General features: G+C 50.7%; 1 protein-coding gene across 3 annotated transcripts in view; it reads right to left on the minus strand.

Annotated features, from left to right (window-relative positions):
- ETS1 (ETS proto-oncogene 1, transcription factor) overlaps positions 1-26,629 on the minus strand; it is a 66,935-nt gene that overhangs the window by 34,528 nt on the left and 5,778 nt on the right. The window lies entirely within an intron of this gene.

The raw sequence follows: 26,629 nt of genomic DNA on the forward strand, positions 1-26,629 counted from the left end.
AGGACCTATAGAAACTTAGAAGAATATTCTAGAGTCTAGAATCTAGACCAATGGTTCTCAAAGTGTGGTTCCCCCAGACCAGCTGTATCGGCATCACCTGGAATTTGTTGGAAATGCCAATTCCCAGCCATTCTCCAGCCTTCCTCTAGGAGGTGGGCCTGGCAGTCTGCATTTCTAACACAGAATTCAGGTGATCCTAATGACCGTTAGAGGACGGTGATCCTAGATAAAGGGATGGCATCAATGAAGGTCATGATGGGGGAGGAGAGAAAACTTGGCCTATTTTAGTCTCAAAAAGACCTGAAGCTGCAGCAGATTGGCAGGGGCCAGTTGCTTGGGATGAGGTTAAAAAGGTAAGCCAGGAGTGTATGAGGGACGTTATCGTTTTATCCTAAGTAGACTACAAAGTCATTGAGAGTTTTATGCAGGGGAATGACATGACCACATTAAGAAGATCTATATTTTATTTGTCAAGGAACTGCCATACTGCTTTCCTCAAAGTGGCCACATGATTTCAATTTCCCACCAGGAGTTCTAAAGCTTGTCAACATTTACTACATTCTGGGTGTGTTTTTATTGGGGGGGCGGGGAATAGTAGCCACCCTATTACACGATAGTCTTTATTTGTATTTCCCTAATGATGAATGATGCTGATTTATATTTTCCTAATGCGTAATGAGGTCCCCTACTGATTTGTATTTCCCTAATGGTTAATTAATGATTATTAATATTTAATCCTTATTCCATGTGCTTACTGTCCATTTTTGTATCTTCCTTGGAGAAATGTCTTTTCAAACATTTTGCTCATTTCTAGATAGAGCTGTTGTGTGTGTTTTTTTTTTGTTGTTGCTGATGTTCACTGTTAGGAGTTTTCAATATACCCAAGAGTTGAACACAGGGTCTCAAAAGGATATGTGTACTCTTGTGTTCATCGCAGCATTATTCACATTACATAAAATGTGGAGGCAACCCAAGGGTTCACCAACAGACAAATAGATAAGCAAAACGTAGTATATGCACACAATGCAATTCTATTCATACAATACTGTACTGTTTCCTTCCTTGAAAAGGAAGGAAATTCTGACATACACAACATGGATGAACCTTCACATTATGTTAAGTGAAAGAAACCAGTCACAAAAGACTAATGACATGAAGTACTTAGAAGAGTCAAATCCATAGAGACAGAAGGTAGAATGGTGGGTGCCAGGGCCTGGAGGTAGGAAGAGAGCAGGGAGTTGCTGTGGAATGGGGACAGTTTCCGTTTTTACAAGATGCAAAGAGCTCCTGAGATGGATGGTGGTGATGGGCGCACACCATTCCGCATACCTGTCCACTTAAAAATGATGAAGATGGTGAAATTTTGTTATGTTTATTTCACCACATTTCGAAAATGGAAAATCTAAAGAAGACACCTTAGCTGCTCTGTGCAGGAGGTAACTATAAATGGATGTGGGTTGACTTGTTAAAAAGTTATTAGCTGTGGTGAGAGATGATGGTGGCTTTGACTGGGACGGCAGCAAAGCAGATAGTGTAAGCAAACAAATTTGAAGTGCATGTAGGAGATAACAGCTGTAAAATTGATTTATGCAGGTAGGAAAGAAGAACGAGGTATCACAATCTGCAGACTCACAAATGTGAGGCCCTCTGCTGTACCCACGTGCATCTTTATCTCTTCAATGTTCAATCCTTCTTGTACTTGCAAACCATGTTCACAGCCAGAACACATAATATGGCTCAAGTCTACAACCTCCTGAATCGACCTCGGGCACAATTTCCCCAAAAAAGTTAATAAGCAAAGAAATGACAGGAGAATTCCTCCTGGCCATCCTGTGACCTTCAGTGACACACTTTATTGAACTAATTTCCAAAGTCCCCTTCCTCCGCCTGTATCTCCAGGGTATCCTAGGAAACTGGCTTACCAAAGGGCTGAGTTCCGGGCATGGCCACGGTAGAGGTTCCTCAACTAGCCATCTCTAAAACCCTGGCGAGCCAAAAACTTCCATGGACATACGCAATGTGTTCTTGGCTGAATGAAATGGAAACGTACGAGGGAAACAATGACAATGGGTGACCTTTGAAAAAAAAGGAGGCGATATGTTGCTTTTGAACTTGGAAGTGACGGGAACTACATTACAAGGAGAAGGGCAGCCAGCACCTTTGCTCTGTCTGCTCTGTGCTTTGAGCTTTGAGGGAGGCTGTCAGGACACAGCTCAGAGTCCATCTGCCCTGGAGGCACAGAAGGCCTCACTCAGCAGCTCCCAGGCCCTCCAGGGAGCGGGAATCTGAAGATCTGGGGAGTGGAGAGTTTGGGTTGCCCTGGGACGTGCCCTAAAAAAAAATCTAGTGGAAAAATCAACATGCCTGCAGGAAGGTTGACAAAATGATGGAAAATCCCAGATTGTTAGGTGGGGAGGGGGGGAGAGGGGGAGGGGATACAGTGTGGATTATGTAACATCCAGCCCTTCAAACAATGGTGTCATCATCAAATGAGTCACTTAAGAAACACATCAGGGCTCTCCCTTCGTCCCCGCTCCACACGCCTAAGAACAGCTAAGTGGCAGGTCCAGAAATGTCTCTGCTTAGCGTGGAGGTCGGTTTTGCTTTAGAAAAAGAGACTATTTAACCCGAGAGCATTTCATCTGAGAGAAGGGACCAGGGCAGCCTCCCTGACTCCTAGCACGGGGGGCGGAACATGCAAGTCCATCAACGAACGTCCAGCGAACACCGTGTTTTCTGAATGTGAATCAACTTTCCTTCCCTTCACTCCCATCCAACACAAATCCATGAACTTCGACTGTGTGGGTTTTGTGCTGTGCGTTTGTTCCCTCCGTTAGATTTACGACGCGATGAAAAGGACTTTACTGATGGCGGAAATTGGCCAGGACAACACATGTGGAAAATACAGGCCAGGCCAAACGGACAAGCCAGGCGTCTGCTGCAAACTGGACCTGAAGGATGAGGCTGGCCAGGAGGCCCAGGCACCTCCTCACAGGGCAGCGTGGGCAGCCTGATGCCAGGGCAAGGTGAAGGCCAAGGACAGCAGAAAGCCTGAGAGAGCGGTTTCCTGGAGCCTGCTCCCTGTAACTCCGCCTACTCCGGCAGCAGGCTCTGGCCAGGACCGCTGGGCTGACAACTCTCCGTGTAGGTTTTTGCTTCCTGTCGGGGAGCCGGCCTCCCCAGCCAGCTCTCCCTTGTTCTCTGTGAGGGGAGCAGCTGGAATGACTTCGGCCTGTCCACCTCAATGCCATCTGGAAAGCCTGGCCCACATGTGGGCGGCCGCAGCTGCATGGTGCCCACGGCTCTGCCCCGGGGTGAGGCTCAAAGCGCTGGATCTCCTGCAAAAGTGCTCCCAGCCCGGTGATGGAAGCCGCCCCCGCACACCTGGGACACCTGCCTTTGGACTTGAGCTCAGGAGAGGGCATATCATGGCCCTGGGACCCAAAGGACTCATACCGGAAAGTCAGAGCTTTATCCACCATTTCTATAAAGGGTGGAATTTTGGTTTCAATAAAAAAAAAAATGGAACATCCTCTATAAGGGATTGTCTTTTTCAGTAGCAGTGACACTGCCTTTAAATGACAGTGAATACTCACATTCAACAGTGGATACTGATGTAAATATTAAACTCTCCGCATGTAAAATGTGAGCGCGAAAATTCCCGCTAAGTTGCTAGTTTCTGTCTGTGGCGGTTCCATCAGTTACAGTGAGCAACAGTCATGAAGTCATCACGCAGGTGCAGGATCTGACACGGGGGAGCCCAAGCAGGCATCTCTATGATTCTCACCACCCTCGCTCTCAGGTCCGATCATAATCCTCTTGCACTAGGTACTAAGTATGTCTAATGGAAGGAACAGCTCCGAGAACTCAATCAATGCCTCCACAGAAACCAACGAATTGCATTTTACGGACAAGAACGAAAACCGCCTTTGTGCTCGTCACTGTCATGGTGATAGCTTCAGTTCAAGTAACACATCTGTCTCAAAATGTCTCAAAATGCTGAACCCCCGACGTGGAGAAAGACTACATCAATACAGGGGAGATTCCAACCGGCAAGTGCACTAGAAACTGGGAACAGATATACATTACAAGAACATGAGACTTCTTACTGACATTGCTCTTCAGGACCCTAAATCGTAGTTAGTGTTTACAAGAATCACCCTAAGTTTCTGAGAGGAGTTGTCCCGGAGCGAGTGCATAAATACAGGCCCAGCCGCCTCAGCGGGGCTGCAGTGTGGAGGCGGAAACGAGCAGGTAGCGTTCCTTGAATCCGTGGGCGTAGAATGAGCCCGTGGCCTTTTCAATGCAGGGAAACATCTGCTTATTTTTCACTGTGGCCTCACCCTCAACAAAAGCGTCTACGCCCGGTGGATGTTTTAACTCACATGTAGAACAAGGTTTCAATTCACTCGCGTGTAACTCCAAAGTCCAGGGCTGTTCGATGTCAGCGGCGGTCCATGTGACTTCTCAACCCTGAGCGGCTCACAGAGCAACAGGGTTGCACAGAATCTGAGCCCGCAGTGGGGTTTGTCCTGGGAGAGGTTCAAGACATCTGGCCTTCTTGACCTGAGATAGTCCTCTCTCCATCCTCAAGTGAGTGACAGGAAGGACTGGAGCCTCTGGGATGAGGGTGAGGAACACAGCCAAGGACCAGTGCACATTTCAGTCTTAGGCAACCACTGGGCGGGCCAAACTCTCGCGATTGCCATGGCGATACTAGTGGTGCCTGCTGGGTATTGTCCACGCAATGGCAGCATGAAAGAAAAGCCAAGCATAAATAATATTCCTTCCCACTGAAAACTGCTTTAAGTCCACCAAGACCCTTCCCGTACGCTACGCCACAATATCCTCACAACCTGGAACTTCCGAGGGGCCTGGGAAGGTACTCATTACAAGATCCCATTTCACAGATGAGGGAACCGAGATCCCAAGAGTTCAAGACCTTGGCCTCAAGTCCCAGGGCTGGGAGGGTCCAGGCCGGGCTGGAACCCAACCTTTCAACTCCTAAATCCAACGTCCTTGTACTCTCTCTCATTGCTGCTGCAAATAGGTATCGACCCGAGATCCAAACACACTAAAATGTTTTTGGCCGAGAGAAAAAAAAACACAAACCAGGACCTTCAGTTCTTATTTGAAAATTAAATACATTTGAGGAAATAATTAAGAACTTAAAACCGCTCCTGGATTGAAGAAAGGCAGAATGTCACGTGGCTGGTCCCATAAAGACGTGAATAAAAGCCATGCAGAATCATCTGTAACCTGTTCCCCTCTTGGGACTGAGGTAGTGAGTCTTCCTTCCCTACAAAGAGACACAGGTGACACACACACCTGGCTCCTTCCCTGTCCGTGGTCACCCCAAGTCACCCCAATGGGCAGCCGTGCACACACTATAAGGTGAGTTAGTTACATAGAGTCTCACTGAAACATGTTAACTAAAGAGAAAGAAAACCAAGAAGAAAGCCTGATCATGGGGGGAGGATAAAAGAGCACCTGCCACAGATGGAAAGGCAGGATTCTGACCACAAGGAAGAGGCACCTGCTGGGATGGGCACTGGGCTTGACTTGGTTTGCTGGTCAAAAGCCATGGGTTCTTATCTCCGTGTTGCCACTAATGCGATCACACCGGGTGAGCCACTCCGTGCAAACCAAGTGCTTTGTATAGTGTATAAATAAATAAGAAAGTCGAGATATCCAAAAGAGGTCTGTGGACAGGCAGGGTCTACATCCCGCACAGGGTTTCACATTTTTCATTATGGCAATTTTCAAACACATACCAGAGTAGAGAGAAGAATACAACGAATCTCTACCCCAAATCGATCAACCCTACCAGTTATTATTTCATCTACACACACACACACACACACACACACACACACACTGTGGTGGGGGTATCTCTGAGATAAAGGAGGGTCATCCTAGGAAAGCTCAGGAGAGGCAGATACACTCGTGGAAAAAGAAAAGAAGGCTTCGGATTCCTCTCCACGGTGTTGGCATCTAGCTCTACGTCGCATGCGCAGGCCCACATGGCAAGCGGCCCTACCGCGGTCTGGAAAGTGGAGGTCAGATCCGAGAGAGACGATTGCAAGTGAGGATGGTGAGCGCTCCCTTTGACACCCACGTCCTACAAGCAGGAGACCCCAGGGATCATCCTCCCTCACGGCCCCCAGGAACCTTCGCTCTCACCAGGAGTGTGCAAAAGGCTGGGCTTCTGGCAAGTGCCCAAAGGCGGGTGCCAAACAGTCTAGAACCGTGGTCGGCAAACTCATTAGTCAACAGAGCCAAATATCAACAGTACAACAATTGAAATTTCTTTTGAGAGCCAAATTTTTTAAACTTAAACTTCTTCTAACGCCACTTCGCCACTTCTTCAAAATAGACTCGCCCAGGCCGTGGTATTTTGTGGAAGAGCCACACTCAAGGGGCCAAAGAGCCGCATGTGGCTCGCAAGCCTCAGTTTGCCGACCACTGGCCTAGAACAAGTCCCAGTGTAGGAGGGAGGATGCCTTTACTCGTTCAGATCAATAGAAATAGAACAGGGGCTGTGGCCAGTGACTGCTAACTGACTCCAGTGCGGACTGCCCTGGGCAGGTGGCACTGGTCTGTAAGAGGATTTACCAGTGAAAACACGACCCTCTCAGAAGCATGTGAAGGAAATCTCCACAACAGTCTCTCTTGCTTGTTCAACAGGCTTGGAACTAGGAATGAAGGGACCAGAAAAGGGTCCTCTTTCTCCTACAACCTGATTCCAAATCCTTAGCTGCAGGACCCAGGGGGCAGTTGTGCTTTCTGGCTCCTAGGAAGGTGGTGGGCAGCGTTTGCCATGGAGGGAGCTCGCGTAACCCAAACGCTCCTGGCTGAGGTTAATGCAAAGGAGGGAAGACGTGTCCCTCCTCAGCCCCTCAGCTCTGGTTCATAAACGTAATGATGTGACAGAGCGATGAGGGACAAGCAGGACTCTTGGCTCCAGCAAGACCTAAGCAAAAAATGGCTCAGTGCCCTCGATGGGCCAACTAAACAGTCCATCATGACCCCAAATAATGGGCCACCATGAGCCCCCAAAGAGGCTCTGATCAGTCAGGGAAACATGCAACTGGGCTTCTTCCCTTTTCTTTCTTTATTTCTTTTTTTTTTTTTTTCCCCTAATCCTCACCCCAAGGATATTTTTCCATTGATTTTTAGAGAGAGTGGAAGTAAGGGGGAGAGAGAGAGAGAAACATCGATGTGAGAGAGACACATTGATGGGTTGCCTCCTGGTTGTCAAGCCTGCAACCGAGGTACATGCCCTTGAGCGTAATCGAACCCGGGACCCTTCAGTCTGCAGGCCGGTGCTCTATCCACTGAGCCAACCTGGGTAGGGCTGCCCTTCTCTTAACGCCCACCCCCCTGGACATCACCAGCCAATAGGAAACGACGCCAAAGAAAGAGAAAGAAGCTGCACAGAAAACCCCCAGTTCACCCTCCAGGGAACTGACTGACCAAAAACGCAAGCCGGTCTCCCATCACGGCGTCTGGGTTTCTGCTACCTGCACACTGCCCCTGGGGAGCGCAGGCTGCTGGGGTACAACGTGCCAACTCGGAGACAAATGCCCCTACTCAGAGGGCAGCTGCCCCAGGACAAAGGACATGGCACTCCTCCGGAAGGCAAGCTGCCCCGGGAGGCCGGCCTGGGCCCTGCAGCCAGGCCTGGGAAAGACGCCTGCAGACAGGCTGGGCGCGCTCAACATCTGTAGGGAAGTGACTTCAGTCCTCTCCCTTCTTCCCTCCCTCCTGCCCCCTCCCCCGCCCCAGCCCCCAAAAGGCGTTTTAACACATTATTCCCACTGAAGTCCTGAGGATCTGGTGACTCACCAGGCTCACACATGGTTCCAATGAGCCCTTGACCATTACATGGTCGGGGAGCAGGAAAAACAAATGAAAGCGGTTGTAATTCGGCAGCGCCGGGGTTCAGACCTGCCAGACAAAAGGGATTGCAGGCATGTTCCCAAATTCGTTCAGGCACCTGACATGCAAAAGCTATTTTTAATCACTGGATTTATTTCTTTCCTACCCCCTTCACCATCCTCCACCTCAGCAAATGTTTCAAAGTCAGAGCACAGCCCAAATCAATCCCAGGTGTTCGGGGAGGACCCAGAGAGGCTCTTCCGCTCCAGGATCGGAGCCAGAAAGCACAACTGCCCCCTGGGTCCTGCAGCTACGCTTCCTGGTTCTTTCCTTCGAACCCGTTCAAACCTCCCACCCTCACCGAGGAGCGAATGGCCCCCGAAAGAGGAAACATTTGAATGAATGAATGACCCCCGCCCGAAGGACTCCTCACTATGTGATTTCCCTAGCGGCCCGGCCGGGAAGGTGCAGGAGATGGATCTCAGAGATCAGCTAGACGGAGCAGGCTGTTCTCTAGGATTCTGTACCTGCCCCGCAGTGAGGGTTTGAGTACGTACGTACGTGTGAAAATGCCAAAATAGTAGGTGCTCAATAAATGGCTGGTGATGAACTGAACTGAAACACATCTTGTAAAACATGAAGATTAAAAAAAAAAAAAAACACCCATAAGACTTTATTTCACAACGCTTAGAGAGAGCGAAAAGAAGGAATCTGGCCATTTCCCCAGGTACAACTAAGCAACTGAGAAAATGAAAAGAAAAAAAAAAGAAATAAAAAGAAAAAAGCAGATTCTGAGACCTAAGTGGAAATTGACAACCCCTGAAACTGGGTCTTTGTTTTAACAGAACAAACTGACTTCTTATCTATTCTGCATCCTCCAATCTGCTACAGGGGGAATCGTTCTGTAGCAATAACGACCTAACATATGTGTTCTGCCATCAAAACACCTCACAGCTACGGGATCCAATGGGCCTGAGATGCTTTGGGTTTTTAAAACTTACTAAAGAGTGCCATTGCGGACTCAATATGACACAAAACGAAACCATGGTTTTGTACTCCAACCCTTTTTCTCTAGGCCTGGAACTGCCGAGACCCAAGCTGCTTTTCTGCCCCAGTCATTCGGGTGCCCCTAAATGAATAACCTCTCACAATTGAAGAGGAGGTTTTAACTACGGAGGTTAGGATTCCCGCATGCAAAACCCACCTCAACAGAGCACTTTAAAAGCTGCAGTTCTGAAATGATCATGCAGAGCCCTCTACAGAGTGCCTCCCGTGGCTCCAACCAGCGCTGCATGGATGATCACAGTTGACCCCCACCACACCGGGCATCCCGGGGCAGCGTGATGAAAACACAGAGCCGGGCCTGCAGGTTACTCAGGAGGAAAGCGGGGCCCACCACCAGCGCTTGGCAGAGAGCCAAGGGCACATGCGATGGGTCCCTTCCAGATCCTACGCCCTGGAGGGAGGGCAGGCTCCGGCCCCGCCTTCAACTACAACACTCTCGAGGTCAAAGGCTTTTGCTACCAACATGGCACAGGATAACCCACTCGAGAAGCGCACGGGAAACAGCTGACATCTTGCTGTTTATCCAAGGTCCCACTTCCACTAGTTCACAGGGCAGGTCTGAGGCCTCGCTCCCCGAGATCCCGCAGATGCGGGTGACTGGGTGAACCAAGTTCATTTTCATTTCACTGGATTCCCAGCTATAATTTTCAGTCCTGCTGCCTGACTAGAATTTTATGTTTTAAAAAATATTTTCTCCCATATCCTAATATGATCCTGAAAACAACCAGGTTTGGGGACTCTCTCCATCACAGACGTGAAGATATGGAGGCGCACACAGGTAACTTCAGTGGCTTAACCAAGATGAGTGACCCAGATCCTCAGACACGGAACCAGGCGTTTCCTCCCCACACCTGCTGGCAGAGTTCAAAGCCGGCGGGGGGGGGGGGGAGCGGAAACAAGTCCCAGTCACCAACAATTTATTGGGCACCTACTATGTAGTAAGCTTTGGCGTTTTCACAGCTATTTAGTTTAATCCTCACAATGAACACAAGAATATTTCCTTTCATTGTCTCCATCATGTTCTCTCCAGAGAGGGTTCCCTCTGGAGAAGGGAAGCACCCCAATCCCAGGGCTCTCTGCTGTCAGCAGCTGCGACACCTGAGCTCGGGGCTCCACCCCACACTGGACCCATCACCGGCCGTGTCAGGGCCACCGGGCACTTGGTCTGGGGCCAAGATAGGCATGGCAAGGGGCTCCTGAGCATCACCAGGCAGGCTGGGCTGGGCAAGGCGGAGGGCGAGGGAAAATGTGGGCAAACAAATGGAGTGGAGCCCGTTTATTTGGGCTGGAAGAGGCAACGTTTTTCTGCACTTTTGAACTGTTTTCTCAAGGCCTGCCTCTCCCTCCCACGCAGGAAACAAACACAGAGACAGGCCTCTTCAGTGTGGCTCCCGTCGCTGAAGGCGACCCGGGAAAAGCAGAAGGACAAGGTCAAGCACAAGGAAGGAGCCGCCGGCGATGGGCAGGGTCCACTGGCGGCAGGTAGGCGCTGGGAGAGGCAAAGGTGGGAAGAGCTGGGTGAGGACCAGAGAAGGAGCGATGGCAAAGCAGGAAACGAGGAAAGAAAGGAATTGGCGGGGGAAGTGGGTATCAGAACATTTCAAACCAGAATAAAGGGACACGGGGGGCTTGGAAGAGCCAGCAACCTACTCCCCGTGAATGGTGTGTTCAGAACGTAGCATTTTCCCATCAATCTGGAAGGGAAATTCTCTCTCGACTTTCTTATTTATTTATACACTATACAAATAATTTTTTAAACCAAAAAAAGGGCCACTTTTTTTTTTTTTTTTTTTCCCAATGGGAAAGAGCCTTGCTGGAGATGAAAGCCAGTCTTCAAAACGCCTCGGAGGAAGCTGAACCCCCATGTCTCGGTGCTGCGGCAAGAAAAACAAAGTGGACATTCTTCCTGTGTTCTGAGGCTTCTCGTGCAGATGTGTTTCCTTTTAATAAATAAATCTGGGAGCGGAGGAAACGCGCACTCGCACACACTCGCGCGGGGCAACTGTCCGATTTCAACCCCGGGGAAACCACAGTGAAAAGTAAGACCACAGAAGCCCGTTTTCCCAGCGCGGGGACAAATCCCAACAGGCCAACACACTCGTCAGACATCTCCCACCCGAGCTTTCCAAATCCACAAAGGACTCGCTGCTAGTGAGTCATGACAATCCAGGCAGGGCAGGGCCTGGGACACAACTGCCACACTCTCTGGTAAGGCCTGTCAACTCCTCCCTAAACAGGTTCAGTCGCTGTCTGCTCTTCCAGCCACTGAATTTCCCTGGTGGACTGCAATACTTGTTTTTATTTATTTATTTTTATTTTTATTTTAAATATATTCTACTGATTCCCCACAGAGAGGAAGGGAGAGGGATAGAGAGTCAGAAACATCGACGCGAGAGAAACATCCATCAGCTGCCTCCTGCACACCTCCCACTGGGGATGTGCCCGCAACCAAGGCACGTGCCCCCAACCGGAATCGAACCTGGGACCCCTCAGTCCGCAGGATGACGCCCCATCCACTGAGCCAAACTGGTTTCGGCTACCATGCTTGTTTTGAAATGACACACATTGAGTTCAAATCTGCCTTCTTATGAGTTCTATCCATAAGGCCGAGTTCCATTGGTGGGAGCCGCGTGGAACCACTTTCATCTTTCCTCATCTACCAGCTTTTCACCCTTTTTCACTGGTCCCTCTGCTACCACTTCCGTCCAGGTGTTAAAATCCCTCGATTCCTTCGTGATGGCATGGTGTTGGCCATTCCCCCACCCAGAAGCAATCCTGGAAGCCTTTGTTCCTAAGAAGAGCCTCTGCGGATCCTAAGTGAACCCCACCCTTCCCAGGAATGAAATGGGGACACGGGGGTAACCCTCCTGCTCCGCCCACTTCTGTTGGTGCAGACGAACACTCACTTTTCTAACAGCCACTCTCCAACAGCCACCCGTGCACCGTGCACGCCAGGCCCCTGCTCAGTCACTGCCAACTGAGCCATGTCGGCACCACCAGAATCCTATTAACCTCAAATAGAGCTTTACATGTGTCTGTATTAAACATCACCTTGTTCTGATCCATGTTTCCACGTGGAGAGGTCATTTTTATATCATGAATCTGTCTTCGTCCTATGAGCTTTGCACCATCTGCCACTTGCTAAGTAAGCTTCCGGCATCTTTCTCTAATCGGAGCCCCTGACAAAAACGTTGAAGAGGCAATGACCAGGCTCTGAGCCCCATAAGGTAATACCAGAGACCCTGCATCATCCCGACACCAACGTTAATCAAGACCCTTTGGGTACAGCTGCTCAACCAGTTACAAATCCTCCTGGCTTGACTATCATTGGATCCACACAGCCTCGTCTTGGCCACAAATACATCACGGAAAGACTTGGGCAGAAGCTTCACTCGAGCCAGCTGGTCTACCCGTCGTGGAACCTGTTCTTCCCTCAAGTTTCTCACAAGGCAGCTGAGGAGAACAGCAGAGCTGGGATTCAGATCTCTGCACAGTGTGTGTGTGTGTGAGGGAGGTACAGAGGGAGGGGAGAGAGAGAGAGAGCATGCCTAACACTCAACTGCTATAGCCACTCTGCTTCCAGAAACAATGGGCGCTGAGAGAACAATGGCTGCAGACGAAGTCTTGGTCTATTTATATCTGCCACTGTGGGTCCCAGACAGGAGGAACTGGAAGTCTGCCCTGTACACACAGCTCCAACTGGACTCGAGCTGGGAGGAAGATGAGGTCACCAAGAACGTGGCCTGCTTAGGAATAGGCTCCCTCTTTCTCACATGGTTGCTTCTGAGTCTACAGGATCTCTTCAGCCAAGTCGTTAGCTGGGCTGCTGCTAACATGCAGCCACTCTGAGGACGGGAGGTCAGCACAGTAACCACTGCTCAGCCCAGCCCAAAGCAGTGAAGACCTTTCTGCACAGCGGTCAGAGGAAGGAGGGGATGTCAGGGGGCTAAGCAGTAGATGGAGGTCAACTCTGTGGTCCCGGGAACAGCAGGCCTCACAGGGCCACTGATCACACATGTGTAGGGCACGACGGAAGAGCTTTCCCATGGGCAAGTTCCTCCTCCCCACTTCGTTGGAGTATCATAGAGGCCGAGAGCTGAAATGCACAACTGTGTGCCTCGTGTCTCGGGGAAGACCTGTCTCCCCTTTATTTCAGCCCCTTTGGACAGTTCCTGCATAACTTTGGAGGGACCATTTTAACCCCTCCTGACTGTGCTACTTATATTCTTAATCCTCACTGAACAGGGCCACCAGTGGCCACACAAGCCTGACAGACACCAAACTGAAAAGGAGCCGGCGTGGGGACACAGGAGTGTGCCCTCCAGGCAGTCATCTGCTGCAGGCCCTCCTGCCTTCTTGTGAGTGTCCACCAACAACCCTCAACAGTACTGGGCAACCGATAGAGCCACAAATGCACCCCTGGATTCCGTCCCACTGCCCCCCCCCCTGAAGTGCAAAGCAGGAACCCCCCAAAGGCAAGAAACTCGGGGCTTAATACAGACGTCCCCTGAAGAGTAACTTCAGTTCCCGCTGCTGCCTCCAAGTTCCTGGCACCAACTTCCCTCCCTGCTCCTGGAAAAGCAACACTACGTAGGCAGAGAGAAACCTACACATGATCGCTGTCTTCCTTTCCATGTAGATAGCGTAGGTTATGTTTCAATGACACTACGCGGGGAATGGCGCCACATTCAGAGGGACCTGGAGGCAGGCACGTCAATGTTTTATCGTTTAAAGCTGAAGCGCAGAGCAGGCGTGGGCTGGACACGGCTGGGGCCGGTGCACCCAAGGAATGGTTAAGAGTGATGCGTTGTGTTCCTTCCACACCCCACACTCTCTCACTGACTTCCCAAGGAGTCAGATGTTGAGGGCTCACCTCTGTAGGGTGGTCTAATACACCTGAACCACCAGCATAAGTGAGGTAAATGGACAAGGCCGCCACAAGCAGACACGCCTATGCCTCTTCTGTGCTAAGCAGATGGTGGAGACTAAAAGCTCCCGATTGCCTAAACTACACTAAACTATGAAGGTTAAGTGGGTGCTCGGCCCACCTCCCGGGATGTCGCTTCCTTGACTCCTCCCCCCCTCCCCCCACCGCTTCCAACAGGCTAAACTCTCCCTTCCCAAGGGCCCTGCTGAATCACCCCAGTGTAAGTCAAGAGAGCCACGTGGGAGCCACATGGCAGGAGCAGGGAGAAGGCAGAGACACACACTGCCACCCTGAAGCCAGGCTGACGTCAAAGATGCAAATCTTCCCACCCAGAGTGTTTGGCAAGTTCATGAGTCAGCCCGTCTCGGCACCTATCACAGCCTTCAAAAGCGCCTGCACACCAGCTCAATGCACCACAAAGCAATGGCCCTGCCCTAACAGGGAGCAGCTGGACTTCACGGCATCAGGCTCTGGGTGCTCAGTAACTCATGAAATAAAGGCCCCACTCCGTTCCGTACAGGAAATCCAAACTCATGTCCGGTAATGAGGAGTCAGGAATCCTGTTGCTTTAAGGGATTTAGGTAATAGTTTCAGAGTCCCAGCTCACGTTTCCTGAGCTGCTAAGGAGGTACTTAGGATCCAGAGAGATGGCCACAAAGGGATTATGGGTATTCTCCCTGAACCATTAAGTTTACCCCTAAACCTATCATTGGCGGCGACTCCCAAGTTTGTCTGGACCTACCCAATCTGTCATTTTGGCCCCTACATCTCTTCAGCTTTGCCCATTTTTGTGGCTTTGAGCATCAGACTATCTCCCTGTCACACTGGTCTCTGCTCCTCTGAGCTACCCTCACCGTGGCCAGAGAATGCACGATGCTCTCTCCAGGGCCAAAGCAGGAAGAGGAATTCACAGAATTTTCTATGAAACTTGGACTTCTTGGAGGGGTGTGCTCCCCGCTGGCTACTAGGATGAATGAAGAGTAGGTTCCCTGGGGACAGGGGGAGGAGCCAGCTCTGCCACTGGTCCCACACCCTCCCCCCAAGGGACTCAGACATCACCTCGTTCAAACCCTTCCTTTGACCAACAGAGAACATAGGCTCAAGGGGGTGACACCAACTTGCCCTGGGCCACATGGTTACTCATTCTAGACCTTCTTGCCGCCCGGTCTGCTGTTTTTCTCTACGCCACCGTGTTTACTTACACGTATCATCACTGCTATCAAGCTCCTGGATCTTCATTCTGGACAAACTCTGCGCCTCCCCAAGTTCATAAGAACCACAGAGAAACGACCCATCCTAAGATCGAGCAAACACGACAGAAATTTTCAGCCCCCGGATGCCACCTGTCGCCACCCCAGGTTACCAGTTTTCGGTAACAATGATCAGGCTCTACGGTAGACCTTCCTTTTGAGCAGAGATGCCCGTGGAATACCACGGGTGGTAAAGCCAGCCATCGTCAGTTGCAGGACACCCGTCTGTACAAATGTGAGGGGCTCTGAAATGTGAGGTGCTCTCCTACCCATCCAGGAAGAGTGAAGGCGGCAGTACATGCCAGTGATCAATTATTGACCTTCGTCTAAAACGCACTGATGGCGAGGAGAGCAGATCACCATCATAGCATTCAAAGGTTCTATAACTTCCACCCCAGTCCCCGCTGTGCTGCAGGTAGGGGAACGAAGACACAGTGACAGGGTCGAGGGGATCCCGCAAACCCCACCAAAGCCAGAATTTGAAATCTGTGGCATCGGCCTGTACATTGAACTTGGCATATCTAATTAATGAGGCCATAGGTGCAACTCCAAAAGGCCATGTCCCGAAGCTACCCAACCAGCTCCAGGTCTACGTGCAAATGCATTTAGAGGCCAGGGAGCTAAGGGTTCTAGGAAAGATGCATTTAGCTGTGAGCTCCTTTGGCCTCTGCAGATTTGTTTCTCTCCTTTCAGAATGGCCTTCTGCTCATGGCCCCCCAACACCTCGATTGGGGTCATCTCACAAGCCCACTGTGGCGCAGGGCCTGACCCACGCTGGCCCAGAGCGGACAGCGTCAGGTGCCTCCCCCAGCAGCAAACCCCAGAGGCTGAGAACCAATGCCCAGATCAATGGGCTGACAGGCCCATGGGTGGCGAGCAGAGAAAAAGTGCTGGATGCCAAAGGAGGCGGGAGCAGAAGCCACTTTGCGCCTGCCAGCCTGCCTCAGGTGGGAAAGAGAGAGCCTGGCATGCGCAGCCCTCATCCTCCCGGTAAATGGCTCTGCCTGTCAGGAAGCCATTAGGAAATTGCAGCCGCCACAGCCTCCAGCTCCGGACTGAATACGGTGCTTGCAGCTGGGGAAGGCGCTCATTATCTCCGCCCAGACTTACAGGAGCTCACTGCCCAGCGGCCCCTAACCCAGTGAGCCGCCAGAATAAAGCTGAGCGGGTGGGTGAGGGAGGGGGATGGAAACGGTCCATAGAGACTGGGGCGATGCAGGGAGCTCCCCCAGGCCCAATGCTGGGGCTCTGTCAGGAAACACACGCCCCCTGCTCCGCAGCCTCACCCACAGGGATTCCTTTCCTCAAAATGAGCTACTGACTGCTGGTGAGTATGGGGTCTCTTTGGAAAGGTTCAAATGTACTGGAGTTCGATATCAGTGATGGCTGCACAGTTCTGAGAATGGGCTAAAACCACCGGATTATACACCTGAAAATGGTGAAACTTGAGCCAGGTGCCACGGGCCGAGCCGTGCGAATAGGTCGGTGCCTGGGAGACAGGGACCCTGCACTTGGAGTTGCCTTCCAGCCGGAAACGAAGGCCAGACAAGAGCCACAGGCTCGCACCTGCTGCTGCTAAGACAAGAGACTCTGAATGGAATGGAGAAGAGTGTGCGCCGGGCTCTGTAGGAAAGGGGGTGGGAAGGAGCCTGCTGGTGACCTGAGTGTCCAGGGGGAAGGAGAGGAGGGGTCAGGGGTCACCAGCCAGGGAAGCCTGGTGGGAAAGGCCGGTCCATTTCCCGAGGCAGACACCTGGCCTCTCCCACTTCTGGGATCGCGGATGTGGGGATGAGGGGGGCACAGATTGTAGGAGACGAGCAGGATACCTCCAACACCCCTCTCCCACAGGTGTCCCCCACGCAGGCTGGCCCAGCACTCACTCACAGTGACACTGCGTTTTTTAGAACAAAGTCCCCATCAGACCTGGCTCTCTCTGGAGGTTCCGTGCCCAACCCTTGGGGGGAGACAAAGGAAAGGCAGGTAGGACAGGGCTCCTGGCTAACACACACGCGGCCAGGCTCCCTGGACGTGAGCCGGGAAAGGTGCAGTCACCACTGGTGCTGTGACCAAAGGGATCTTTTGGAAAATTCTTTCCCAAGAGGGGTTATGAGTTTTGTCCCCTGGAATGCCCCAGAGCAGTTCCCATTGGCTCCCTGGCCCTGACTCAGAGGGAGCGGGCTCCACCCTCACATGGGGAAATACACTGACCTGAGGAAGGGGGGAGGGAAGAGGGGGGAGGGGGAAGGGGCTGGAGAGAGCAGGAAAGATGGAGGAGAGGGGAACAGGGAAGGCAAGTGCTGACTCCGGTTCGGGGAACACACAGACGAAAGTTCGAGGCCCTTCCAGAGACGGGTGGTATGGCAGCATTCAAGAGCGCCTTTCTCTGAGCCTCCCTTACACACCACTCACTCCAGTTGGGATTCAGCCCTGCCTTGGCAGCCAGCTCACTCCTGCTTTATAATATACTGAATTAGTCACCGGATTAGCCAGCACATTTACACACATTGGCGCACAGCTGTTTAAAGACACAGGATCCCCTTTTCGAGGTGCCAGATTCTGGCTGTAAATCAACCCCTGCGACGGGCAACGGGCATCCTCCAGCGGGACCCGGGTTCCTGCGGACGCCTTCCGCCCCAGAGCACTTCAGGGAAAGTCTGCTGGGGCTGGGAGGGTCTCAGGGGCCTTGGCTGGGGCCCAGGAGGGACAGGGGGCGGGGAGGGGGAAGAAGAAAGAAAGGACGGTCCAAACGGATGCACTGGCCTGGCCGTGGAAGGCAGCCTGGCTCAGGAAGGGACAGTAGGGAGGACCCAGTTCCAGTCCTGGCTTGCTGGATTCATCCCCGGAGTTTTCCTCCCGAAGCTCAGATGCCCAAGTCACTCCCAGGAAGGAAAGGACTCCAGGGCGCAGAGGAGAGCAGTTAGGCCACCACGTCCAGATAAGGACGATTCCAGTAAAAGGCCCGGTCCCCGCGCGGCCAGGGATGCTCGCGAGCTGGGGGTGAGACCGGCCCTCTCGCTCGGGGCTGCTAAGGGTGCGTGAGAGGAAGCCATGGTGACCTGGCCACAGGGCCTGCTCTGGCCCACTTGGTTACGGGGGTGTCAAGTGGAAAATTTTCTGTAACCAGGTTAACAGTAACCACAGTTTTAACAACCACCGAAGTAATAACAGCCCCGTCAGCTGAACGTTTGTACAAAATACGGTGCCCGCAAGATAATGATAAAAATACCGTGCCCTGTGGCGGGGGCAAGAGTATTTTACAGGAATTCTCTCGAAGCCTGACAAGAGCCCTGCCAAGCTCTTCATTTACAAAAGGATCAGAAAAAGGAAAGCTTCAGGGCGTTGAATGCTTTACGTGCGGACAAATCAGCAAGCAGGACTCCAAACCCAGGGCTCTCCCCTCCAGAACTGCGTTTGAGCCAGGGCACCGGGGTGCCTGCACTGAGGAATGCCTTGTAACCAAAATAATGAATGAGAGGCTGTGCGATTCAGGGACAACGATTACTTCCCAGGGAGCAGCCCCGATGCAAATCCCTTCCCTCGGACTTCGAGGCCCCCTCTTACCTAAATTCTAAGATTAGGGTAAGAAACGTGTGGCATAAACAAATGCCCCAGGTGAATGTAAGAACCAAGTACCGATTCCTGGAAGAGGTCAGTTGCACTTTAGGGTCCCTTAGCAGAGGGATTGTGAGAAGACTGGCAAGTAGACTCGTGGCTGGTTTGTATCGGAGGAGCCTCCTATGTGTCTTGCCCCAGCCTTTTCGAAATTCAAACATCAATTCCTTGGCATGGGTCGGCCCATAAAAACGCTGAAACTATTCTCTCCGTACAAAGCCAGGCAGTGGGGGACAGGCAGGACGCATCTCCGCTCTTCCCTGGCCGTCTGCAGGAGCCTGCGCACCACACAGCTGATCAGACCCTGGGAAGCCAGACCAAGCTGCTGGGGCTCAATCTCATTTCACAAATGAAGTCCCTGTTTGGTTCACCCAGCACCCAACATCCTCTGAGACAATGCAGCCAGTCTGGAATTCCAAAGGTCCCCCCTCAGCCCATCCATCACAGGACAGTATGGGTCAGGGCCTGAGACAGCCAGGGAGCTCCTCCGAGAAGCCTTCGGAAATCCAGAAAGAAATAAAATGCATGTAAGTCTATTTTTTAAAAAGTCTCCAATCAGAGGTGAACTCCAGGTGCACCCTGTCGGTACGGAATCATTCCGTGTGTATTTACTTTTCTGCAAACATTCCTATGGCCTCAAGTGGCCTCAAGGCCTAGACTCGCCCCTCAGGCTTGGGGAATTCTCAAGCCCCGGTGGCAGCTCTTACTTCATTCCTCAGTTTCCCAATCTGGACAATGGGGGCCAACGCGTGCCCATTCTGTGCACAAGTTCAGTAAATTTAGTTAGCCACTTTTCATTTGTCCATTTTGAAACTGGAACTGCAAAGTAGACATTAGGTGAACTTTTTTTTTTTTTTTGCTCTCTCTCTATTACACATCCCAATGGTCGATATTTATAGATATCCTGAATGTTTTCTGCCCTATCCTCACCTCATGAGTAGCCTAAAAGGCACTCCGCGCGGAAGAATGTTCCAAGAATCAAAGCCTCAGATGAGAATACTGGCAAATTTCCTCTAGGAACAGATTCTGAGTTTGTGGGGCTTTGTAATTGGAAAGATCGAAGTTCCAATCTGTGACCTGAAAGCTCTCTGATTGGGAAAATTAGAAGAGATTTTCCAAGATCCAATCTCTTTATCTTTCCAGGGTTGTTTGAAGAATTCGATTGTTTGTGTGAAACACCTTGCTCACTGCCCGGCACACAGTAGGTGCCCTTATGTTTCCCTGTTCTCTCTCCCCCCAACTGAACACAGACGTATACACAGACCAAAAGCAAGCGCCAGCAGTTTTGAAGAGCATTTTGGTTTCCATTAAGAGGCTAGAAAGGTGTGAGATTGAACTCTTGATCTTCTGTGAAATCAAGGATGCATTTCCTGTACACACACACACACACACACACACACACACACACGTGACTCACCCTCAGAGAGTCCATATGTGCTCAGAATCACCACTCTGCATCACAGCTCTCGCTAATCCAATAACACTCCTGGCATCGCCAGCGACTCCAGAGCGCTTTCTCCACGTGAACACGTGAACTCCCCCCACTGTCTCCCCAGAAAGGCAGCTCACTCACGGGGAGCGCCCTTTTCCCAGAGGAACACAGAGGTGATTCGGGAAGGCGGCTCTCACCGGCCAGCTCAGAGCAGAAGCAGACTCAGGTGTCCTGATTCTCACCCAGGCACTGAAAGGGAAAAGGGTGGCCCCCTATAGGTGGACCTGCCTGGCTGTCAGTCCAGAAAATGTTCAAACTATTCCCAAGTGGGGGAGGGGGCGGCGGGAAGGTGGGGGGCATGAGCCAGAGGCCTGCATACCCGTGTGAGGAGACACACTAAGATGTGCTTTACAAGCCTACATGTTCCTGGCATCCACGTTAGTGCCCATACACAAACATGCACACTTAACGCTATGATCTGCATTGTTGCTGCAATCAGACGAACCGAACCCACCTCTGCTTCCCGATCCCACCTCCTGTTCCCCAATAATCCAGAGGCCCTTTGCAAGGGCGCTGCTGGCTACTTAGCATCACACTCCCTCCCACGGAAGCAGTAACGGGCCTACAGGATCCTGCTCAATGTAACCACCTGGGGTTTGGCCTTGGGCTGCTCTGGCTTCCAGAATGAAGCCAAACAAGGAGGGAGAGGGCTTAAGTTATGGCAAGAAGCGACACATTGTATTCGAGGGGTAATCTAATAGAACTTTACTAAACTCTGTGTAGGCACCTGGTGCCATAGCAAACGCCCCTACACCAAATAGAAACTAACAAGGGCGGGGGGGGGGGGGGGGGGGGGGGCGGAATTCAGGCATCTAAGATGTCATTAATTCGTATATGCTTCTTTTCCATAACATGCAGTGTGAGATTCAAAGGTTTTGGGGTGTTTTTCTTTCTCCTGATCTGCTCCTCCAGTTAGCTGAAGGTCCTCCCTGTCATTAAAGTGGACCTCGTTTGCTAAAAAGAGTAAACTGAGGCACGGAAGACCATGTGCATATATTTCAACATGAGAAAGCAGAGGTGGGCTCTAACCGGTTTGGCTCAGTGGATAGAGCGTCGGCCTGCGCACTGAAGGGTCCCGGGTTCGATTCCGGTCAAGGGCATGTACCTTGGTTGCGGGCACATCCCCAATAGGGGGTGTGCAGGAGGCAGCTGATCGATGTTTCTCTCTCATCGATGTTTCTATCTATCTATCCCTCTCCCTTCCTCTCTGTAAAAAAATCAATAAAATGTAATTAAAAAGAAGAAGAAGAAAAAAGAAAGCAGAGGTGGGATCAGAAATTCTTTTCAAAACGCGTTAGATTAAAAACGAATGCGTTTCTCAAAGTCCAAGGGCAACTTACACCAGGGGGAAGTTGCCTATCTGAGCAGCCCATGAAGTCAGCCATGTTTTTTTCACTTCTTGAGAAGGAACTAACTTGCCATCTTGCTGAAAGGCTGGCCAGGGCCTTGGCATCATGGAGAACGCAGCAAATTTTCTTCATCCTGTGTCACAGCCCACTCAGAGCTCAACGAGTGTGCGTGGGACCGACTGCATATAAAATACACAGGGAAATCTGTCTCTCGCAAAACAGGAAAGGATGTGTGGTTGACAGTTCTGATCTCAAGCTAATGTTTATTGTCGTTGTAATTATTAGTATTACTATTATTAAGGTAAATGCACCATGTGCTCATCAAGTCAAAGGAATATTTAAAATGGGGTGGCAGAATGGAAATGTCAGGGGCAGGTAGAGAAATCCAGCTTCCCGGTCTCGCTCTGCCATGTACCACGTAACCTCGGAAAAGCGGCAGCCTGGCTGCTCTGCAGTTCCCCTGTCTGTGAACTGTTGACAACTCCAAGGATCACCGGGGGGCTCGAATATGGCACAGTCACGTGTCAGGCTGCACGAGGCTGCCAATTCTAGCCAAGCACTAAGTGAGCTGGTACACCATCAGCACCCACAGACCTGAGCGTTTGCCCAAATTCAACAAGCATCCAGCTGTGTGACCTTGGGCAAGGTGTTAGACCTCTCAGTTTCCTCATCTGTGAAATGGGAATGTGAGGATAAAAGAGTAAGGTTCTTGGCAAATTTAATACGTTAACACATTCATAAGATAGCACCCAATCGTTAATCGGAAAGAAACAAAACACAAAGCTAAAGAGGAGTGGATATGAGGTGAGCCTACAGAGGTACCCGTAGATAAACTCTACCCTATTATCAAGGGCAATGTTCCTTGTTTTTCTCCTAAAATCGGCATGCTGATCTTAGGTCTCTGCTTCTGAGAGAAAAAGAGTAACTGTGATGGGCCTTTCTCAAAATGTAGACATAACAGCAAGAAAATGATGCTCAGATAACGCCTGCGTGTGCGCGATGAGGCTCTCCCACTGCTGCAAAAGCAGCCTTTACAAAGCTTACCGCCCCCCAACACACATGTGTAGCTTCCCGGGCAGACGGACAGAAGGTGAGGGAGCCCAAGGCAGGGGTAGCCTGTCTGCCCAGGCTCTTCGGGCAACGTGGGTCCAGACACCATTCCCTAAGATGCCAGAAACCGGGGGGGCCGGGCCCTCCCCTCCGACAGACAGGAGGCAGGGGCCTGACTCCGTGGGGATGTCAGGAAGAGGCACGAGGTGGCCTCCAGCAAAACCAGGAGGGACGGTTCATGTACAGAGCAGGGCACTCGATGAAACAAGCTCCCTGCGCAGACCACAGGCCCAGCCCTGAGGATGCAGCTGGGCCTGGCTGCCTCGCCTCCCGGACCCCCAACCTCCCCCTCCTTCCTCCAGATCAGAGCCCGCGCTGGAGCGGCCTTCCGCTGCAACCGTAGCAGAGGCCTATGGAGAAAGGAAGCTGCTTCATGGAGGGCGACCAAGAGGAAGGTCTGACCCCGGGTCCAGGGTCACCCCCAGACAATGCGCCGGGGTTTCTGTCACTGTAAGCAGGGCCACTGCCAATGCCTAACGTCGCTTTCCGAGAAAGGCAGCCTTCACAGCTACACTCAAAATTCCCCCCAGGTGATGGAAGCGTGATTAACAGAATTGGGGGATGAGCACCATTTGGGGGAGAAGGCAGGTTATTCTGCCAACCGCTTGGATGACAGTCCCTGCTCTCTGGAGGCCCTGATTATTTTCAATGTGAGAGTCACAAAATGTCAGTGTTCAGAGCAACCTCATAGGCCATCATCCCCAGTTCATTTCTTTGACTCAGGAAGACCATGAGGTCCAAGGTCACAGGGATAAACAGTTGCGAAGCCAGGGCTAGAATCAAGGCCTCCAGGCAGTGGCAGGCTCCCCCGGAGTGGTCATCCTATTTATTCCATACTCGGTATTTATTCATACATGGCTGACGGGTCTCCCCTTATCACTCATGAATCCTCATGACACTCCAGGCCTTTCATTGCTATTCGAGGATAGAAGACAACGTATGCGTACTGTATAGAATGAACTTAAATCTTAGGCAAAGAATATCAACCAGATGGGGAAAAATGTAGGAACACTAGAAGTATTGAAGTCCTCACATGGGAATTCTGCTGAAAAATCTCCTGTGAGGCATTTTCTGAAGGGAATTTTAGAATCAGACTCAACAGCACACTCTGACTTGAAACGTACATGATAGATAACTCATGAGTGACCCTAGCACAAAACTGTAATTGCACACAAAAAATCTCATCAATTGGGAGCAGGCGTTCCTAAATACCTCACAACCCAGGTACCTACACTTAGCAGACTTAGGAATGCCCTGGCCTGACCTAGTTTCTTTATTTTCCATTTGTATCTTGAAAATATGTACCTGATTGATTCCGTCATCATCTCTGAGGTTTAACACTTAGCCTGATAAGCTGATGTAGAGGTTTTAACAACTGACAGTTTGAGGGTGAAGTAAAGTAATGCTACAAAAAAAAAAAAAAAAAAAATCACCTCTCTCCAAGGCTCTTCAATAACACTACTCTGTCCTGAAATATCTCCCTTCTTTCAAAGGCAAAATTCATCCTGGGATTCCAGATGCTCTCACATACGTCTTGCCTCACACACTTCCTCCTCTCTTTCCTTCCTACAATCAATATTTTTCTTCATATTTATGTAAGCCTTTCTCTCACTCTCCAAACTTTCGGCATTCTTCCCACGCTGTCTTCTACGTCTAAAACCTAAAACCGTCCCAGCCCTGTTCTAAGGCCTCCTTCAAATGCTACTGAAATACCCCTGTTCTCCCTGGAGCCGACCCATGAACTCATTCCAGCCTAGCACTGTTGGAAGAAGGGGCCCACGTACTGACACCCACATACTTCCATACGTTCCAACAGTGGTCTCCTGCACCTCTAGCCATGGAAGCACCTGGAACACCGCGACTAGTTGGCCTGAGTTCTCCTGACCAGCCACACACCCGGGAGGGGTGACAGGTACTCAGAAATGATGACACAAAGAGTGGCAGCCACGCTGACCGATCTGGTCGCCGGAGACTGCAAACCCGACCGAGGGCAATGCTTGGCCCATAGGAGGACTTTTCCAAAAGTCTAGGAAACATCACTTACATTCCTTCGTTCCTTTTCTCATTAGTGCCTTTTGTTGTTGCGTCAGTTTGTTTATACTTTCGTACTTTTTTCTTATCATTCCTCTTCCTTTCTCCTTTAGCCAAAAGGGATGTTGCAACTGAATCCACCGTTCCCTCCCTCCCTCCCTAAAGAATTGAGGGCTTGCTTTTACTTTTTAGTGTTACCCACTTTAATGGTATAAAAACTCTTTTTTTTTTTTTTTTTTTTTGCCCCATTTGATCCCAACAGTAGAACTTCTCATTTTGGCTAAACATTAAAACGAAACAACAGTTTTAATTGTCTTCACTTGTGTAATGATGACATCCCCCGCTACTCAGAAGTTCTCTCTCTCTCTCTCTCCTTCCCTCCCTCCCTCGCTTCCTCCTTCTCTCTCTTCCTCCAAGCAGAAAGTTTACAGGGCCTCTGCAGAACCTTGCAAAGCCAAAGTGAACAGCTTAGCATCACGACCCAAAGCTACCAGGAGGTTTCAGATGCTTGAAATGAACTTGTTTGAGGTTGATTGTTAGCTGTTTCTCAGGCGCTGAGAAATATTACATTATGCGTCAAAAACATTTAAAAATATAACCCGTGCTTGGGGAGAAAACCACACTGCACTTTAGATTGCCTCAAACTCTTCATCTGGTCCCTTCGGCTTACTTCGGATGGTCTAACCCCTAAGATTAACAACTCAGAGTAGATGTTAAAAAGAATATTATCATTCCAATTCCGTGTCTAAGTAGCTGACTCTCGTTTGCTGGGAGAACTCCAGTTCATGTCTATTGTTCCGGGGCAATCAGTAACAGCGCCCACTACACTGTCAGAAGCGTCCAGGTTTAGATAGTAAATTATATGCCCTCCCAATCTATACACCATCAAGACCCGAAACCCAATAGCCTGAAACTTCCCCCTGCTACTCTGGGTCTTAAAGCATGATCTGGTCAATAGTTTTCCATTTTCAGAGAAAGAACTAAACGCTACAGAAAAGAACGGAAAGAAGTTGATGGGGCAGTAAGAAGCCACTTTTCAAGGGTCCGGGGAAAGGCTGGCACCCAAGCAGGAGACCCCGGGGAAGCACCTGGAAAACAGAATGAACTTGGCCAAATAATCAATAAATATGTATGGCCCGAACAACAATATTTTGAGTGTGTCTGTAAGCATGGCTCCCTGCCAGGGACACTGGATCTCTTGCAACCTACGCTACAGACCGATTTCTTTCTGTGTCTGCGTGGAGTCTATAAACTGCCCGATTACATTAAAAAAGGTGACACGGACAGACACGGGGCTTCCGAAAGGGAGCCAGGGAGGAAGAGTCTGTTTATGCAATTTGAAAAACATCTACTGACAGGGTGAGGAAAAAAAAAAAAAAGGATCTTTAACCCAGCTGCAAAAAAAAAGTAGTTCTAGACGCATGCCAAGTAGAGAGGAGAGATGTGGGCCTTGTCTTGGCATTCCTAACCCTGAGTTAAGAAAAGCTTAGCAGCGAGGAGCAAAGAAGAGACCTAGAATGTGGTGAACAGAGAGTCACATCCCATCCGAGAGTGTGTCTAAGCAGAGAAATGGGGCCAGCATCTCGTTCTGGGGCAGCCAGATAAAAACACGGCGACTGCGTTGTGAACACACAAATTCCTCTGTGATGACCGCATGGGCCTGAGGATGCTGGTGATTTGGAGAAAACGCTCCCCGTCGGGCAGGGGGAGAGGAGCCCACTCCTCAGGCTCAGACAAGGAGCCATGGGCTGCGGAGGGCGGGCGGGGCTGCAGGTAGAATCCTGGGGCTCACTTTCCCTCTTGGGCCGGAATAACTGCAAACAGTGTGCCCTGGCCCATGCAATGGGCTTGAAAATGTTAAATTTTAGGCCAAAACACACACACACACACACACATACACTTCTTGCTGTGC

The sequence above is a fragment of the Eptesicus fuscus genome, chromosome 23 (genome assembly GCF_027574615.1).
Source record: "Eptesicus fuscus isolate TK198812 chromosome 23, DD_ASM_mEF_20220401, whole genome shotgun sequence".
NCBI lineage: Eukaryota > Metazoa > Chordata > Mammalia > Chiroptera > Vespertilionidae > Eptesicus > Eptesicus fuscus.